Consider the following 19,721-nt stretch of genomic DNA (forward strand, 5'->3'; position numbering starts at 1 on the left):
GTGTCACTTTGAACCGGTGGGTCAACATGTGCAAAAAATATGGGTGCCTTTTATGTCTGACAAGTGGATGAAAGAAGAAGAGCCGTGATAGCATAGGAGAGAGAGGAGGGGGAGAGAGAGAGGAAGTGCAGGGAGCACTAAAAAAACATTGCGTGTTGTGTTGGCAGGCGCTCCAGTCAAATCCCTTGGCAGTTCCGAGGCCCCGCCTTTGCCATCTGATATTCAAATGCAGAGGAAACTGGAGGAGAGCTCCTCCCAGACCACCCGCAGAATCGCCAGGGATTAGTCAAAGAGCACCAACTAGGTCAACAAGATGCAGGGCCAGTGCATGTACAGGGGGACGTGAGGCAACTCACCCACACAGGAGCCGCCCTAGTCTTGCCTGCGTTCCTATTCACACGTGTGAACTGTCTCTCTCTCTTACACACACACACACACACACACACACACATACACGGTGCTCTCACACAGAGGCAGCCACGCTTATGCAGTGACCTGTTTTCCCATACTTTGACAGTTATCCAAAAACAACTCCAAAATTCCTCTTGATTTTTCTGTTTCAGAGCAAGTGGGTATGGGTTAAGCATTAGATATTAGGACAGGCGTAGGGAGATGTAAACATTCCCACTGCTGTCAGCAGCCTTACAATTGAATCCCTGGCAGAACATTTGCTTTGCCAGATAAAAGCAAAATGATGAAATGATGAAATGAACAGTTTTAATAAGTGGGATGTTCTATTTGGATAAAACTGCTTGTTTTACCTCTAAACTTCACATGCTGTATGTGTTTAGGTCATGCAGACTACTGAACAACGTCCCTGCAGTTTCATAGTCACACCTTAACAAAACAGCTCCAGGCAAGATGGCCTTTTTTTTTTTTTAAACTGTAGGTGTTTATTAAGCCTATTCTTCCCTTTGCCAGTAGCAGACTGAAGAAACTGTTGAATGGGAAAGCAGACACCATCCCCATTGTGAGGCCAACATCATGATATGCCTTCGCAGAGCACTGTGTTGAGTGTGGATCCTTTCAGTCAGATCAGTGGCTCTCCAGAGAAACTCAACACGGAGCTGATGTACTAAATAACACTGACATACCTGGACAGTGACCGTAGTATCAACTGTCTGAGCGTCAACACCCCAGAAGACATTTCTCAGCGTCCCATGATGACCTCAGTCAAATATAATGTTGCTTTCCTGGAGCACTTTTCCTGGCAGTGCAAATTTAAATAACTCACAGAATGTACTGATTGCGAGTCAGATGGGAAAATAATGTGAAATGGGAGAGATGGGGTCATCATACTGAATCAGTAGTTTGGCACACCTTTTCTGACAGTGGCAGCTGTGACTTTCATGTATCCCCTCTCTTAGCGCACTGCTGCGTTGTACTGAAATTATCTATCTTGTCTATCAGACACAGTTTCATCTCTCTGACACTCTTCAAGGACAAAAGCAGAATATTTACCAAGACGACTGAGATGGCTGTTTAGCATGTCTGCCATAATCCAGTCATAATCACTCTTGTCTGTTTATTTTGCACAGAGGTCAAGCATTTTCTTCTCCGTCCATAGTTTGCTGCACCAATAAAGACAGTTTCACTCGTTAATGAATAATCCACTCATCACAAGGTTGTGTTGAGTCTGTAAAAAAAGGGATATATTTTCATGACATTGGAGGATGTTCAGGTATTGACCTTATCTGAATTATTTTAAAAGATGAATGTGGATTTACGTGCTTATTCCTTTATTTGCTTTGTTGAATTAAATACAGTAAGTTGCCCTTGCCAGAGTTTTTTTTTTTTTTTTTTAAGCACAACAGTTGAAGAATCCAAACCCTGCAGCTGTATACGTGGGGAATGTCACAACCATCCCATACTCACTCCAGTTCAAAGGTTACAGTATGGTGTGACTTCCAGCGGGCCCTCCCACTGCAGCTCGCACCTGCCTCCTCCCCAAGAGGCCCTCCCTTCACTCCAAACCTTGGGAGACACTGCGGCTGAAATTGGGGAGTAAAGGGTCAAAGGTGGAGGGTTAATGTCTGCTGACACTTCGCTCCCTCCCTCTGAGACAATCAGGCGTCTGAATCTAAACTCTCCTGTGTTTGCTGCCAGGCCAAGAGAACACCACTGCAGAGCTGACCTTTGCCCTCTCATTCATATGTTTTCCATCTTTTCTTTTCTTACCTTGATATATTCAGCGGAATACAGTATGATCATATAGAAAACCTAATTTATAGAGGGCTGGGGTCAGATTACTCTATTCCTGGATGGAGAAACAAATCAAATCCGCATATCCCATCCAAAGATTTGAATGATAATCTGCCCCAGTAACCGTTCAGTGAACTCAAGCTGACATGAAAGGTGAGTCACAGATGAATTGGCTGTATTGCAGTGTTATTCAGCTGAACAAATCTAGTGCATAGCTTTGAAATATGTGTATAATGTGTTAACTGAAGCGTTTCTGCTTTTGTTTTTCAAAGTTGCTTAAATACTTTAAACACCACCTCAGTTTTAATTAGCTGAGAAGTCTGCAGTTGTTTAATTAGAGAAATAATATTCTACATGAGGATACGACTTGTTAGGTTTTAAAATTTTGAATTCATTGTACTTAAATAATTAAAACAGTAAGATTTTTTTTTTGAAATTCTCAATTTCACTGTATTCTACAATTTTTATTTATTTTGATAAAATTAAATTACAGAATCCCAATCCTGCACTGTTTTACACACTTCATCCAACACTGTGTTAACAAGATAGTAAAAAGTCAGTCTTGTAAAACATCAAACGTCTGTTTCCTAATGACTTTTAAACGCCTGTTAACCTTTCCTTTTATAATGCGCCACACTTTTTCAATTTTCTTCACTTCTTTTGTCACTGACCACAGCTGTGTCACTGCAAGCGGACTGTTAACATCTGTAACCAACCTTCTTTTCCGCAGTGCCTGACAAAATGTGTTAAATCGCCTACATATATAAGATCATGACAAAATGTTTTCAAAAAGGCCTCAGACTTTTTTGTTAGTCACAATCTGTCCCCATACTTCAGGTCAAAGGACAGAGTTCCCTGAACCACATTTCTGTGAAAAGCTTCAGGGGCAAAGTTCAGCGTGTTCTGGTTGGGGGGGAAGGAATGAAAGGGAGGATATTGTATCTCCATTTATGTGGCATTCTGGGTCAGAGTTCAAAGATGAAAGGTCGCTCCAGTTCAGAGGTTACAAGGTGAGATACCATCCAAATTGCTGAGCCAGTTGTGCTAATCTAACTTGAGGCTGATGTTAACGACTGAAGCGTGACACAAAAATAATGTCCTGAACAGCACTTGTGATGCAATCAGACAACAACAATAAACATCAACTTTTTATGAATACCACTTTGGCGAGGACTTTGATCAGACTTTTAACTGCTGTTGTATTCAAAATGCAAATCGCAGGTAACACCTATTGCGAACAACAGCCTTGTAAAAGAAAACTATCCAATTTACCTGACTGACATGTTGAGTGCTGCCTCTGTTTATACTACTGGCAATGAACTGAATTACTGTTTAACACCACAGTGGGGTTACAGCAGGTTAGAAGGCACAATATCCAACTGGCTGAATACAAGTGGCCAATAACACAGCATGATGTGATAGCAGAGCAGTGGGAGGACAGGGAGGGACTACCCCCCCAACCACCCCCCCCAAAACACACACTCCCTCCTTACATACACACAACCCCCCATGCTGGATTTGAAAAGGGAAACACAGACAGAGATGGGTAGAAGTAGGTTATATTGTTGTGTTCTTATTCATGAGAACACTGATGTTCCCCAGGTCCTTAGAGACATTTTGTTCAAGGCCAAGTTGAGATGACTGACTGTAGGCCAGTGGACCTGATATCACAGATTAGCACAAGATGTCAGAAAAGAGAGAAAAAACAAAAGTTATTTGGAAGCATTTGCCACACAATTGTTCGTTTAACTTTACATTATTGATAATATTCTCTCAAAAGTAATTCTTCATATTGCCGATTTGAAACTCATGAAGTGATATTTTAAGACAAAGTAAAAAGTTTCCATGTGCACATCCGCTGTATGTGAATGACACCCTGCTTCACACTTTAGTGACACACATTCACACCTGGGAGCTGCCTCAGTGCCTTGTTCAAGGGCACCTCGATGACGTTTATGTTGTTCATTTTCTCCACTTGATCACTGTGTGCTGAGCCAGGTAGTAAATCTCCAGTACTGTGGCAGATATATTCTTTTAACTCTCATATTTTGGACCTCATCCAAGGAGAGGCCTAATGATTTGTTTAGAGATGCCGACTAAAAGGTTGGTTGGGCCACTTCTTATTTAATCCCTCATTTAACTGAAAGGCCATTTTATTAACCCGCTTTTGTTCTGAGAGGATAGGCTGAGGAATTATTGTATCGTCTCCAATAAGGTTTTTGACTTCAAACTGCCCATTAATTGGTATCAGACCGTTCATTATAAAACAAAACATGTGGAGACAATGTACAAAGTTGGTAACTGTGCTACAATAAATGATGTCAATTCTATTTTCCACCAATTAGTTTTATGTTGACCCAAAAAACGTGAGAGATCTTTATTCCAGAACTAAAAAGAAAAGTGAGTTTAGGATTATTGTCTTACATTCATGTATATGACATTAATATTCAGTTTACTATACATTTTAAATCTGAGCAGACCCTAAACATATTAAGCCTTATGGAAGGGGGACTCCAGTGATTTAGTACTGCACTTCCACAAAGTTAGGACACTTGTGAAAAGCACTTTAATAAATAATGGTCAAAGTAGATGCAGCAGAGGCCTAACTGTTCTGATTTTAGTCACTAGTATGGGTGAAGTTCCAAAAACGCTGGATCCTACATTTCCCACAATACAACGTAACCAAGCGGGTAGTTCCAGGTCTGAAAAGTGAAGCCAATGCGGAAGTGCCTTAAACCTACATTCTCTCTAAAGGCCAGCAGGGGGCGACTCCATCGGCTCCAAAAAGAAGTCCGATTGTATGGAAGTCTATGAGAAAATGACCCTATTCCACACTTGATTTGTCACCTCAGTAAACACTTTCCTAATAAGTTTATGGTTTCAAATCTTCTTCAATACAGCATGATGTTCATTTTGTAAATTATGGTCCAATTTAATTTAAATTTACGATAAAGCATCAGTATGCTTTAGGGCATGGCTATGTTGTGATTGACAAGTCGCTACCACAGCGACAACGTTGGTTAGATACCGTAACCATGGTGTAACTCCAGATTCACAGAGTATAGGCATAGCCATATACTCTGTGAATCTGTTTATTTTTCAGTGTGTTTTCATGAAAGTTAATTGTAACATTTTGGTCGCCTGAAAAAGTCTTGTTCAGCATTTGGTTGTACTAAAAGACCCTCTAAGGAGTCAGCTCTTCAGTTTTTACCAGTAAGTACATTTTGTTTTAATGGTTTTATGCCTGTACATTGCTAGCAAAAATTAGCATTAGCAATATTACAGTCAACCATACACTGTAAATGCAACATGCTAACCAAGCTAGCAGCTAGTGTTAGGGTCAGATCTCCCTGCGGCCCAAAAAGCATTTTCCCCATAAACCACCATTGTAAAAAAGACGTCTGTAAAACTGTTGACAGGACACCTTGAACTGCAAACAACTTCAATTATGACTCTTTTTATTATGAACTTTTGACCCATGGAGGTTTTATATTTGTAAAACTTTCCTCGAGCCAAGAAAAGCGATTTAAAAATCCATGACATCATCACAATGTAAAGTCTATAGGCCTAGCGTAACTCGCAGGTGGGGCCAGTGGGGAAACACCACTGCGCATATTCAATGGGTTGCACAACGTGGAACAAACCCAGAAGCTAGAAACTTTTTTTGACATATGCACCAGTCGAGCAATTCTGTAGGACTGAATGGGTGCCATTTTTAGTCCAGTATCCAGCTCTTATAATACATCCATGCTTCTGGCTCCAACAATCCAAGATGGCGACGGTCAAAATGCCAAACTCGAGGCTTTAAAACAGAGTCCACAAACCAATTGGTGACATCACGGTGACTACGTCCATTAATTTTAAACAGTCTATGAACGTAACACCATATTTCATTAAACTTCCCCTGCCTGCCTGGAAAAGGTGACTGTACAAAGTCCCTTCAGAGCTGCAGAGGACATTATACAAATGTTTTCACAGGCTGTACAGAGCTCCCCATTGAGAGTAAACTAAAGCTCATGTGTGAAATCGGTGGACTTCCCCTTTAAGTAAATCTGCGCACTCAAGAACTTTTTAAATTTCCTGCCTTGACTCTGTGTTTTGCTGATATTCACTGTAAAGCACTTTTTGGAGTTTACTGTGCTTTACTAAAGTGCTAATATACAGTGTGCTGCTGCTACTGTTACACTCAATACTGCTACAATTACTACAGTTGCAATTTACAAAAATAGTTGTGGTCAATTAAAAGAAGAACATATCAAATAAAAACTATAGCCTGCTTAAAATGTATTTTATTGTTATGATTATGATTATGATTATTATTGGCAGTGGCAGTGTGTGGGCAGCAGCTGTTCCTTTAAGGGTGGTGTCAGCGGCAGGCGGAGGAGGAGGAGGAGGAGGAGGAGTGTGGCTGTCTCCGCTCACTTCTCCACACACAGCGAGGGGACTCCGACAATAAACAATTCCCACAGACTACACGCTACACACCTCAGCTCGGTCACAGTCGCAGCGAGAGAAAAAAAAAAAAGAACCGAGGCATTTTTTGGACTAAATTTTGATTTTTAAAGCCTGCCTCGCCATTTCTTTTTCCTGCTAAAAGTGTCAACATAGATGCCAGCCGTTTTCATTGGATTTGCCTCCTCCTGTCGAATAATAACGATGCGCCTCTCCGGCTGACTGTGGGGTGGACAACGCAGGTAGGGATCTATGTGCTATAGATAAACGCACTGTCATATCTGGGGAATTATTACCACTGGGGGTGAAAAATACACGGGTACCCATACAGGACGCGGTGTCGAGGATTATGCTAGATTATAGCGTGTTTTATCGAGGATAGGAGAGGCTGTTTGTGTGTCGAAAGGCGAGCAGAGGCGCATATGGATACACTGTAGCGTTGAAAACGCTGCATAAAGAAGTGGAGAATCAACCTGGCTGTGTAGTGTTTAGTAGCTAATAACTACCGCTGTCTGTATTCCTTGGCTAGCAGGAAATTAGGCCCAGAATAGAGGTATTTTTCTCTGTAAAAATTGCTAAGATGGTTGTCAATTCTAGTTAATTTATCCTTATGTGCGAAGCTGAATCAAATAAAACCGTCCTGCTAATTTCCTAAATATGTTCTCGGCTACTGTAGCGTTACTTTCATATGCTGGCCATGTGAACGCTGAATGAATAATGTCAACCCATGGGTTAATTTAATAACAATATACAGCACAGGGCCGTCCATGTCAGAGGAGTTGTAATGTAACGTTAGTACAGTCACTGTAGTTCATCACGTTGGGTCAAAACAGTAGACAGCCTCCTATTCCGAAGTAGTTTTAGCACCACCAATGGTGGCAACGCTTCACAGTGGCACTATTCTGGCAAGTCCCGGTCCTTAAAAAGATATTGAAGGGTTCTGAATGAACCTCAAGGCCTTGGAAAGGTATTAAGTGCTGTTAGGTATTCAGTTTGAGTTCTAAATAGGGTTTCTGGTGTGTTTAAGTATATCTTTGTCTGGGATGCAATAGGCTGCTTAATGAGGCATCTCCCTGGTTGTCCAGACATATGCTTAATGTTTTGGAGTTTTAATAGGTTTTATATTGTATTAGTATCTGAAAGAGTTTAAAATGCACCTTGTACATGTTTGTGTAGTGTCATTTTCAGTTTTTGACATTGCAGTCCCACTCAGGGGGAGTCAGTGACAGTGGCACTAAACCCTGAGCACGTACAGTAAATACAGTATAGGCAAAGGTATCTAAAAATGTTACAAAGCAGTGGCACACTGTCCGTTGCTACAACAATACTACAATTAGTATGGAGGTAACATTTGGCCTTTTAATGCACTATAAACAGCCATGATCTGGATTTATGGCTTAGTTCATGATCCCCATTAAGGGTCATTTTGTTTTGCTTTGTTGTTACACCACATTCTAAAAAATCAACTTGTCTGTCATCAGTGGATTATTCCATCCTGCAGGTTTGGTCTGCCGACCAAAATGCGGTTGGTTGAAGTTGGTCTGTTGCAGCCTGTCACATCACTGATCATCATGTCAGATATGTTTTGATAGAGTTCAAAGACTGGTTTTCAGTAACTGCCAGGGAGGCTTTTTGAGTGGCCTTTGAGTAGGTGTTCCTTCTTCTGAAATGTCCTATTGCCTCATTGGACTTTGAATGAGCGCAGAGGCAAAAGGTCATGGGCTGAAGTTTGCAGCGAGTTACGGGAAATAGGGCAGAGTACATCTTCAGTTCAGGTTCTAAAAGGGCAATTTACAAAGATTCCCAGCAGCAACCTGTTTGTGTTTCGCAATATGAGGCTAAAAAGAAATGGTTTTCAGTTAATGTGCTACCTTTCACAGTACCATTTATAGTAATGTGGAGAAAAGTCCAACTTTTTTTTTTTTTTTAAAGCCTTCTAAATACTGTCTGTGTCTAGGGGTCTGCCTTTTAGCCTTTCTTTTGTTGAGCATTTAAGCTGCTTAATTATTTGACCTGAACTTACACAAGATGTTCAAGGTAGTTCAGCTTGTCCTCTGTTGCCATAGATAACTAAAACCTCCACATTTATAGCCTAACTTTAAAGTTGCACTTTAAAAAGTACTTTTGTTTGAGTGGTCTGGCCATGCCGCTGTAAGTCAAAGGATCCTCTGTATTGGATGTAGCTTGATTTGACTGAGCCATCTGCTATTGTCCAGGGAGCTACTGTTGAGTGATGTGCAGTAGCCTGCAACAGAAAACCAGAGGACATTCAAATGGCTAAATGCAAATGATGCCAAGGCTGCTGAACAGTCACAAGACTGGACTCTGCACTCTACTCCCTTATCCACTGGCTGCCTTTCATGACAGCAAATCTTATCTGCCATCAAAACATCACTGCTGCTGCTGCTGTATGGAAGTAGCATGTTTTGACGTGTGTGTGTGTGTGTGTGTGTGGGTGTGTGTGGGTGTGTGTGATTGTGATTGTGCACATGCAGGTGTGTCCTGCATGTCTGTTCTGCAAATGTGTTTTACAGATAACATATTGGGTTACAGTCTGAGCAACATCAAAACACATAAAGTAATTTCAGGATCGCGCCGCTTGTCAGTTTCCTGTTTTTTAAGCAAATACATGTAACAGTGTATTTTTATACAGAAAGCCACAGATACAGGAGTACCTGCCCAGACACTTATCTCTACTAACAGCCTCTCTAATTACTACCACTGTGCCAACTCAAACCCCACTGTTTGTAAATCTGTCAGTCACAACAGCAAGAGACACAGGGCAGGCAATATCCAGGATAGCATCACGCTTTTTGATCGCTGAGATACTCGGCGTCAAAAACAAACTAATGTGCAATCTACCTGAACAAGTGTCACGCATTTACTGCAGAGTTTTTGATTTATTATAGACCTGGGAGCTGCCCAGCACTTGTGTTGTTGGCCACTGAACATTGTTCAAGGGCACTTTGACAGTAGATGTTGAGGAATAGAAGTGCATTTCTCATCTACTCACAGGCTCGTACTATGTCAGCCCACTGAGGATTCAAACCCGAGACCTTTTGGCCACAAGCTCATTTCTCTAATTGTTTGGGCTCTATAATATTTGTGCGGGGCATGCATTAAGCCGAATCATTTTATTGTTCTGTTTACTGTTTGTTTATTCAGTAGACACTCCCTTCTTATGATATTACTGCTGTTATTATGCAAAGATTTACACCGGAACAATTATGCTGTAAATTTCATAGTCGGACTGTAACGTTTATCTTAAATTCACAAGACAGAAACACGACACGAGACCGCTCCATGTTAATGAAAGTGTTTGAAACGGATAGTTTTCAATATCGAATTTATTACTAACATGTTAGCACTTGTTAGTATCTTGGATCTTTTCTGTGCTTCTTCCTCTTCCACACCTCTTATCTCTGAATGTATTTCACACGCATAAGTATCACACATACCACGATGGGGCGGGATCGCATAGAAGCGGTATAGAAAATGTCTTGGAATGGATATGAGGAAGACGAGGCTAAAATGTCATGGTTTAAGTGATTTTAAAGTGTAGACATACAGCACACAGATTGATGCAGTGACTGAAGCAGCACCGGAGCCAATAAAATTGAATTAAAAAAAAATAATATAAATGAATATATACACTACAGATATTTAAACCAACACTGCAGCTCCACTATTCTTAACTGATCTTCAATTAGTCAGGCAGAGACATGACTTATGCTGTTTACTGATTATTTTAGTGTATTTTCTCAGAATATTCTGCCATTAGAATACCCAGAAGACTGAAACCACATTAGAAAACAAGGCACAAAACTCCTGAAGTTAATGTCGCTTTCTGAAATAAGATCCTTGTGTGGGCAGTTTTGGAGTATTCCCACCGTGTGCAGCTTAGAAGATAGGGTTTTAGTAGTGGCTCTCAGTTATAGCAGCACTATCTCGTTCAGAGACAATCACTCCGGCTCCTGTTGGTGCTTCTGTCATGAACAGAAGGCGACCAAAGTCAATGGGACTCATTTTGATGACAAGGCAGGAACTGCTAAATGCGTCTTCACAGCCATCGCTCCTCGGATGCAGGCTGGAATGACGAAATGCGAGGAAGAAAGATGGACGCCTCCGCTGCAACCCCTGAGAGCTATACTAGCCAGAGCTCATCTGTTGAATGACTCTCCTCCTTCGCCTCCTCCCCTCACCCCTCCCTTCACCCTCACCTCCAACTCTCCACCCCTCTGCCTCCACGCTTTACCTTGGCCTTGGCGCAATGACAGGCCCCTCAATTATCTCCACCGATTGATCGCTGCTGATTGCAATTGCTGTGAATTATTTAGACTTTGCTGAAATTGCCCACTAAATTGGAAGGATGCCGAAAGAGAAAGATATTGCGGGTCAAATAAATTACACGTTACCCACGTGAAGCATCGGCCCTGTTTTGAAAACAACAGCTGTGGAAGCCTAACTGTGCCGATCAATGAAGCGGAGCAGGGAAACCTTGTACTGTGCTACCAGCTTAACACCAAATCTCTACTGTCCCTCTCCTCTGATACGTTAAGTAAAGACTGAGGAGATGTAGCGTGGAGCAGCAGACCTCTTGGGTGATGTGAAAGGAGCTGACTCCTCTCCTGGCTGGGCTGGTGTGGTCACAGTAGAGGAGCGGAGTCGAACTGACTCCCTCCCTCGCTCCTTCTCTCCTTCTCTCCCTCCCCTTCTGCCTCTCTTGCTCTCCTGTAGCAGAGCTGCTGCCCCCGGGCTGTAGAGGTGCAGTAGGAAGGTTTCTCTACCATTGTGGCGAGCGTGCTGCCAGGATGCTGCAGTCAGACGAGGGGAAGGTCTCTGCGTTGCCACAAGCAGGCCTATGTCACGGGCGTGACAGAGTGGGCGGGCTGCAAGGGGAATGAGGACAGACGCTCGTAGACGGGAGGCATTCCCAGCCTGTGTGTACATGTGAAAGAGAGCGTCTGCTCGGAATACAAAGACGGCAGATACTTGAATGCATGTGTGTGTGTGTAGCTTTTGTCGGAATTCGTCGGGAAGATGTACGTAATTAAGTCTGCGATAATACAGCCGTTGATCCCGAGGATCATAGCAAACACGGATTCACGCGAGCTTGCGTCATGACACAGCCACACTCAAACAAAACAGATCCTGACAGGAGTCTGACAAGGCTACTGTACCGTGTGTACTAAATGCTATTTGTGCCTCCTCCAGTTGTATTATTGCATACTGTATGTTCCCGGAGTGGTCTAAGAAGCCTAAGGGTTAAAGGCTAGAACAACGGGTCACAAAGTCCAGAGACTGAGGTCGGCTGTTATTCAACTGTGTCTTATTTTAACCAGGTTATGTGGCAGGAGTGCAGGGGAGAAGCTGGGGGCTAAGTGAAAATGTCACTCATTCCTGAAGAGTCCCTGGCCTCGTCAAGGTTAGTGGCTTGTCTTTGTAAGTTGAGGGATTGATGCATGAGCCTGTCTGGCGCTGAATTCAAAGTCCAAGGCTGTCACAGGCAGCAGCTCCCCCCCCCCCCCTCATCCCTCTCTCCCTCCCTCCCTCCCCTTTGCAGGCTATCACAGGGCCCCGTCCTTCCCAACTTCTTAGCAGTCTGTCCTTTTGGGAACCTTGAGCAGCCCAGGCAAGGACACAGCGTCTGGTGCAGTAAGCCTGTGCAGAGGGGGAGGCTTTACGTAACGTTCTGCTTTAAACATGGGTGTATGACTTCCCTGACACGGAGCAGTGCGGTGCAGAGCTGCACAGCTCACAGCACATGTCCCCTCGGCCCCCCTGGACAAGGAGGGGGCAGAGAGATCCCTGCAACTTAATTATATCTTTCTCTTTTAAAAGCTTTCGTTTGAAATTAAATTTTCCCAGGCAATTAACTAAAGAGGAGTTTTCAGAATTTATGAATGAATGATGGATATATTGCACGGGATGACAGGGGAGGGAGGGAAGGAGGGTGGAAGGGAGGGGGGGGGGGGGGGGGGGGGGGGATGCATATGCAGTATATGCTTGGAGGTTGAGGTCTGAGATTTATTTCTATTGTGAAGTTCGGGGAAATTCAGACATCATTAAACTTTGTACCTGAGAACTGCTCTCGTGTGCAACCAGCTCAACAACATTTCAAAGTTCATAGTACACCGTCCTGCTGTCAATATTTGGGTTATTGTCAGCGTAACCTAGTGAACACTCACACACTTTCACATCGCTCAGCTCTGCAGGATGGGTAGAAAACGCAAGAACCGGGCTTTCCCCACTTCCTCTTTCATTCAGACACACATCTTATAGCAGTTGGATATAACTTGCTGAATGATGTGATGTGCTGTGCACCCCAAATCCTCTTTTGGCTTGAACTGTAATTGTGTAACTTTTTGGCTTCTAGTGATGAGCTGAATTGTTGCTGGGCAACAAGGGACCTGTGCGGGTGGCCGTGGAGAGTCGGAGCTCTGTGAGTTCAGATAGATCTGCAGCATATTATCCAGGTTTCCAATAGAGGAATATCAAAACATCCCCTCTGAAATACTTTTATTTGTTGCATGTTGCATTCCAAGGTAGATGATTTTTTTAGCTAATATAAAATAACATTCCATTTCAGTGTGTCTCCTGTGACACATTAAGTCCTATCTTATAATGGCTCTGTCATTACAGACTCCCTTCACTCTATTCCAATATGTCAACAAACACATAAACAACTCAGTGCTCTTTCAATAAATATTTTTCAAAGAACATGATCAAATAAAGCTCATCTCTAAATCCAAAAAAAAAAAAAAAAACCCCAATGCACTCCCACACCACAAAGCAAGGACCAAGGACATTTGGCATAACCCCAGTCCTCCTCTTTTACTGAGAGTGGTCTCTTGAATTTCTGAAACATCCTCTCCTTTTGTGAACCTCCAGCCCACTTGTAAATCCATTAGCGAGGTGGCGTTATTCAGTGTGTCCTCACTAGAGCCGGGTAAACAGACCGAAAGACTGCTGTTCAGAAGTCCAGCTTTTCTCATATAAACTGTGTTAGAAGGCTCCCAGTAGAAGAGAGGCCATTTGAGAGGAGATGGAGGAGCGCCGGGCAGATGACTTGAGGCAGCCGTATGACCTATTACTTAGGGAAAATGGACTGGTGACCAGAAGATTGCTGGCTCATACTATGCTCACCCTCTGCCCTTGAGCAAAGGCAATTAACCTGGATTCCTCCAGTAAATACCCAGCTGTAGAAATGGAAAGAGATGTGCAAGAGTGATAATCGTGTAAGTGACTTTGAATAAAAGTGTCCACTAAGCAGGAAGATTAATACAGCTAATAGAATCATAGCTTGTGTTTTCAAGTTATCAAGGAGCCAAGACTGCTGAACATGTAGAGCAGTACGTAGTCACCCCTCCTCCCTCTCATCTGTCTTTGTGCACTCTTCCACACACACACACACACACACACACACACACACACAAACAGATTCACAGACTTCTCTCTTTTCCTTTGGCATTAGGGCTAGAGCGTGACCTTGACCTGATTGCTGAGGAGGCTTTTTAAGTAACTCTCCAGAAGGAGATCCAATCATGTGACACCCTTCACCCCTATCCTCTCTCCCGACCTTGTATGTCTACAAGGATGAGGGGGTGGTGGGTTGCGAGGGGGGGGGGGGGAGACACAGGCATGCATGCAGCTGCAGGGGCCGTCATTCAATTGGGTAATCACTCCCCAAGGTCAAACAGGGTCGAGGTCGTGTCAGTTGGAGCAGCGCGGGTCCAACGATCCCTGCCCTTATCTAAATTTGGGATCGGCAGGCCACAAGTTTCCACCCGGCTTTCACTGCTGTGACGAATCGAGCAGGTTTAGTCATCTTCTCAATTCTCAATCACTGATACCAGCGTATGTCAGGCAAAGGTTGTTTCATGTCCAGAGTGATTCATGTCCAGAGTGAGCTGGCTGCTCAGGATTTGTGTTATTGCAGTTGCCTCCGCTCTCTCTCTCTCTCTCTCTCTCTCTCTCTCCCCATACAGCTGCCCTGCTGTTTAAACCACGCTGGCTCACTGTCTCTCTCTCTCTCTCTCTCTCTCTCTCTCTCTCTCTCTCTTTTGGAGCACGCTACTGTCTCTGCTTCAGAGTATTTTTATGCTAGTATGTTAACATCTCTGCCCCCCGGATATGTTTACCATATGGTTGGGTAAATCAGGATCCCCGGCCCACTTTGTTAAAACTGCATTAACGGCAGTCTATCAGTGTAGGAGTCAATCACTTTTTCAGAATACTGTGTTTTACTTTGCCTTCTCACTGTAGTTGGAGAATTGAACAATCAGAGGGAGGCACTGTTTCCTCCTGCTTCCTTCAGGCTAGTTGGAATCTATTATGATAGTGTTTCCATATAGCACATGTGGCAGAAAATCCCAGGCTGCCTTATGTATCATTAGCAACTTTGTATACATTTTAACTTCATTTCTGAATTTATGATCAAGTGTCATTACATAGTCAGTAAACATGGCCCATGTTACATAACTTTATTTCTTTGTTTGTTGTTGTTGTTTTGCAGTGGCACCCTACACCTTAAACATGCCTTCTTAGAAATGATTAAAAAAAATATTTTTCTGGTCCATTCAAGAGTTTACAGAAGCCTGTGAGACTAACAGAATAATCTATTGAATTTACTACATTTAATGTGAGGCTGAAATATAACATAACTGAATTAAAGGTTGTTTCACCAAATATAAACTGACCCTTAATGTCATCAGTGCAACTACTGTGAATTCTTTACTTGAGATAATAATAATAAGAATATTAATCAGATGAATTTGTTAAGCCATACAACCTCTTTATACAAATGTAACATTGCATCTGACATGAAGGGCATTTATGCTGCATTCAGGGTCTCACAAAACTATACGAAGAAGACTTATTTCCAAACAGGTTTTTCCCTTGAAATCTACTCCCTTTATTTTCTCTCCACGGAGCCAAGTGTCACTAATTCTCCATCGCTGTGCTTCTCACGTCACCGTAGCGTTATTAGATACATGCCGAGACATGCCGTATTCTTCAGCTTTAATAAAAACTAATCATTTTTTGGAAGCAGTACAGCACTATACAAGATGGTTGCCAGTAGTTGCTATAGGTCACAATTTGTCAGGGTGGATAATAGTGAGTGATCCAGATGAGCATATGCTTCTGCATCTATTACATACTAAGAATGTTGTTCTCATATATATATAAAACTTGTAATTTAGTACTTGTTTATTTTATTTTTATTTATTTATCATGGATGACCGCAGTGGGAAACTCTGGCATCTTTAGCGCTCTCCCTTCTTGATTATGTGCAAGAGTCGTCTTGTTAGTCAGAACTTAAATAAAGGTGATCACCCGCCAGGATGTGACATTTAAAATCAGACATCAATTGCCGCCCGCATGAATACACCTTTATCTCACGCACACAAAGGAGCTAAGAACCTGTAGCTTATATAATTTGGATTTCCAATGTGAATTTTTCAGCCTGAGCCCATCACAGGAGCTCCTCTTGTATAACTGTAAGTGTCGCTAACCCATGTGTCATTTTAAATTAAGCCTTGTTTGGGTTATAAAAGGTAATGGAAGCTACAGCTTGTGTAACATGTGTGTGTGTGTGTGTGTAACCGTTTGTTTTGTTTTTTTTTTTTTTTTTGCACACACTCCCACACACACGTACACACACACACACCTAGGCTTAGCACAGAGGGAGCTGTGTGTGCTTGTGTAACTGTGTTTACACGTCTGGGGCTGGTGCTGGCACAAGAGCCAGACGAATGTGGTTTTATCCAGGGCCTCTTTCTCTCTAAGCCACCTTCCCTTCCATTCAGCGTTGACCTTGGTGCTTATGAGGAGGCAGGGCTTGACCTACATCCACCCCCTTAACTGGAACTAGAACCTCCACCAGCCCCTCGCTGAATAAAGAGACCTGACACCCTATTCTACTTTTTTTCCAACGGCCATTTTCTCTCTCTCTCTCTCTCTTTCTCTCTTTCTCTCTCTCTCTCTCTGGTCATATTTGCTGCACTTTACACCTTTTTAAAAAGTATGATACAGCAGAGCTCGGGCCGTATTTTGAAAGCGTGTCTGGCAGCGGAGGAAAGTGGAGCAGTGGGCTTCATGACTCGTCTCAGAGGCACCAACATGTCTGTGTGCACTAGGTCACCATTAGCACGCAGGGGCTTAGCACCAGGCTGGTGAGAGTTTAGCGGCAGGTCAACCCTCCTCTGGTTTTTTAAAGTAGAGTGTCAAACTGTGGCTGATGCAAATGAGTACACACGCAAACACATGTAGTCACTAGCATCTGGTGGGGCTAATGTTCTTGTATAGGCAAACTGTGTGACACTGGGGTGCTAACAGAAGGCATGCTAATGTTCAGAGAGCTGTTTGACACCAAGAGTGGGGCCCAAAATTCCACGTTTTCTGTTTTCATTCTTCTAAATTCTGTAGCGGATGAATAAAATGTCAACAATTCAGTAAGAAAGTATCCAAAAATGGAATCCTACATTGACTGAAACATATCGATGAATTTGTAATGATGCAGCACAACATTGCTTTATCTTTTTAATCATAGGAAGAGCTGCAGTACAGTCAGACATTAGCATGAAGAAGTGAAACAGATATGTGAGCACTATGGCCTGAAGTAATCCTTCACATTTTTGTGAGTGATGGCGCCGCGCACCGTAAAAAATAATGATGACAAAATAAGAGTGGTAAAACGAGGCTTATAGTGAAGAGATTTGAACAGTGATTTGCTCATCCTCCCACAGTCAGGGTGTAGCCTCTAACCAGCTGCAGAGATGGGCATGGTAGGATTTTTATCTTATCCCATGCTCTTATCAGTCCGCTTCTTTATCTGTGTTTTTACTGGGTATTTTTCATTGCTAAATAAGTAGGATTTTTTTTTTTTAAATTCTTATTTAAAAAAACAGAACAGGATTAGAATTGATTTATATTTAAAATATATCTAAATATTGTTTCTAGAGCAGCAACAGTAAAGTCACTATATAAACTCAATAATATGAAGTTATGAAGTTTAGAAAGAACACAGACATCAGTCCCCACCGTCCCAAACCAGTCTCTCCTGGGAGGGAGGGACTGGTTTGAGAGGGGGGGGGGACTGGTTTGGGAGGGATGGGACTGGTTTAGGAGGTGGGGACTGGTTTGGTAGGTGGGGAGTGGTTTGGGATGGAGGGACTGGTTTGGGAAGGGGGGACTGGTTTGGGAAGGGGGGACTGGTTTGGGAAGGGGGGACTGGTTTGGGAGGGAGGGACTGGTTTGGGAAGGGGGGACTGGTTTGGGAGGGAGGGACTGGTTTGGGAAGGGGGGACTGGTTTGGGAGGGAGGGACTGGTTTGGGAGTTGGGGACTGGTTTGGGAAGGGGGGACTGGTTTGGGAGGGAGGGACTGGTTTGGGAGGTGGGGACTGGTTTGGGAAGGGGGGACTGGTTTGGGAGGGAGGGACTGGTTTGGGAGGGAGGGACTGGTTTGGGAAGGGGGGACTGGTTTGGGAAGGGGGGACTGGTTTGAGAGGGAGGGACTGGTTTGGGAAGGGGGGACTGGTTTGAGAGGGAGGGACTGGTTTGGGAAGTGGGGACTGGTTTGAGAGGTGGGGCTGCCGTCTCAGCCAGCAGCTAAGTTTACAGGAATTTGCTACATTTTAAGATTTGTAGCAAACTAATCTTAACAGGCTACATCCAGCTTTCATTTTAGCTTCTTCATAAGAATTTCCTGCAGACAAAACAGATGAAAACATCACTCTCCTACATGTTTCTGCTTGTTGAACACATGTTTTGATAAACTTATTAGCTTTTTACTCGTGAAACTTATTGCACTGTCAGTAACGAATGTAGTTGTTGTTGACTGGAGTTAAACTTAATCTTTCACTTCACCTGGTTCACTGTGTCCACTGTGTCTCTGCTGTCCACTCTGAGTGTGTGTGTGTGTGTGTGTGTGTGTGTGTGTGTATGTGTGTTTGTGTGTGTGTGTGGAGGAGCTGAGCCCCGCCCTCGGTGAAACTCCAACACAGACAGCAGAGGACAGAGGCAGCACACCCGTAAATGACACCAAAACACAGTAGAGACGCTCAGCATAGTGTTCTTGTGTTCATTCAGCTCAGTGTGTCTTCTAATGTTAAGCAAAACATGATTTTTTTATAAATTGCATCCACAATAATCCACCTTTTACAGTTGATTCCATTTTATTATCAAATTCTGCGTGATCACAGGGCTCTATAAAAGATCTGTGTCACATTTTTAAATTTGCTTACACGAGTCATGCTGTGGTTTTAGAAGAAAATCACTATAATGTACAGTGACAAGTGGCTCACTACAAAGAAAGAAAGAGGTAGCACACTGTGCACCTGAAGTAGAATTGCTCAGTTCAGTAAGACTCTTTTAAAGGTAAAAGGTTTTTAAAAGGTAATAATTAAATGTCACTCTCACCCACAAATATAGCTCTCCAACAGAAGCTAAACAAAGGTTGCTAGGCGACACCGAGGCACCATTGAGTGAAGAGTGATGATTTTTGGCTGGCGTATTAATATTTAAATTAGCAGTCAAAGGTGTACTTGATTAGCTATTTCACAACAGCTTGAAAGAGGAATCCAACACTAACAAACGGCGCGGCGGGAAACAAACTATCTGTTTTTATAAATGAATGGAACTCTCAGCTGTCGTCAGAGGAATGCGCCGCGCCGAGGAGGAGAGCCGCGGCCAATGTATGGAGGGATTTACAAAAGCGATGCATGAACGGACGCGGCTTAATGAGGGGAAGGGTTTTGCATGAGAGACACCGTGCGTGATCTGAGATGTATCATGAGCTGTCCTAACCCGCACACAGGCATTCAAAGAGAGACCGGTGTCATGCTACCAGGCATTAGGGCAGCTCCCCCCCCGGCTCAGCTCGCACCCGTAATATCCCCCCCCCCCTAGCCAGGAAAAGCTCATAATTTTTCAGGCTGGATGACATGTCATACCTTCATGGGTGTTAAATGACTGCAAAAAGCAGTGTGTACGTCTGTGTTTAAATAAGGCAGAGGATCCCATTTAGCATTCTGAGTAAGAGATGAGATAATGGTGGGCCGGTCAG

At 43.2% G+C, this 19,721-nt stretch overlaps 1 protein-coding gene across 2 annotated transcripts in view; it reads left to right on the forward strand.

The window, feature by feature from the left end:
• Window positions 1-6,612: 6,612 nt before the first annotated feature.
• The window catches only part of nrip1b (nuclear receptor interacting protein 1b), a 36,333-nt gene continuing 23,224 nt past the window's right edge, over window positions 6,613-19,721 (forward strand). The window contains exons 1-2 of one of the 2 annotated variants that reach the window (XM_042431870.1): window positions 6,613-6,896; window positions 11,997-12,079. The gene's annotated coding sequence lies outside the window, so the exon portion shown is untranslated. The remainder of the gene's footprint in view (window positions 6,897-11,996; window positions 12,080-19,721) is intronic. The other variant, XM_042431868.1, reaches the window with a different exon arrangement.

Source organism: Thunnus maccoyii, chromosome 13, assembly GCF_910596095.1.
Source record: "Thunnus maccoyii chromosome 13, fThuMac1.1, whole genome shotgun sequence".
NCBI classification, from domain to species: Eukaryota; Metazoa; Chordata; class Actinopteri; order Scombriformes; family Scombridae; genus Thunnus; species Thunnus maccoyii.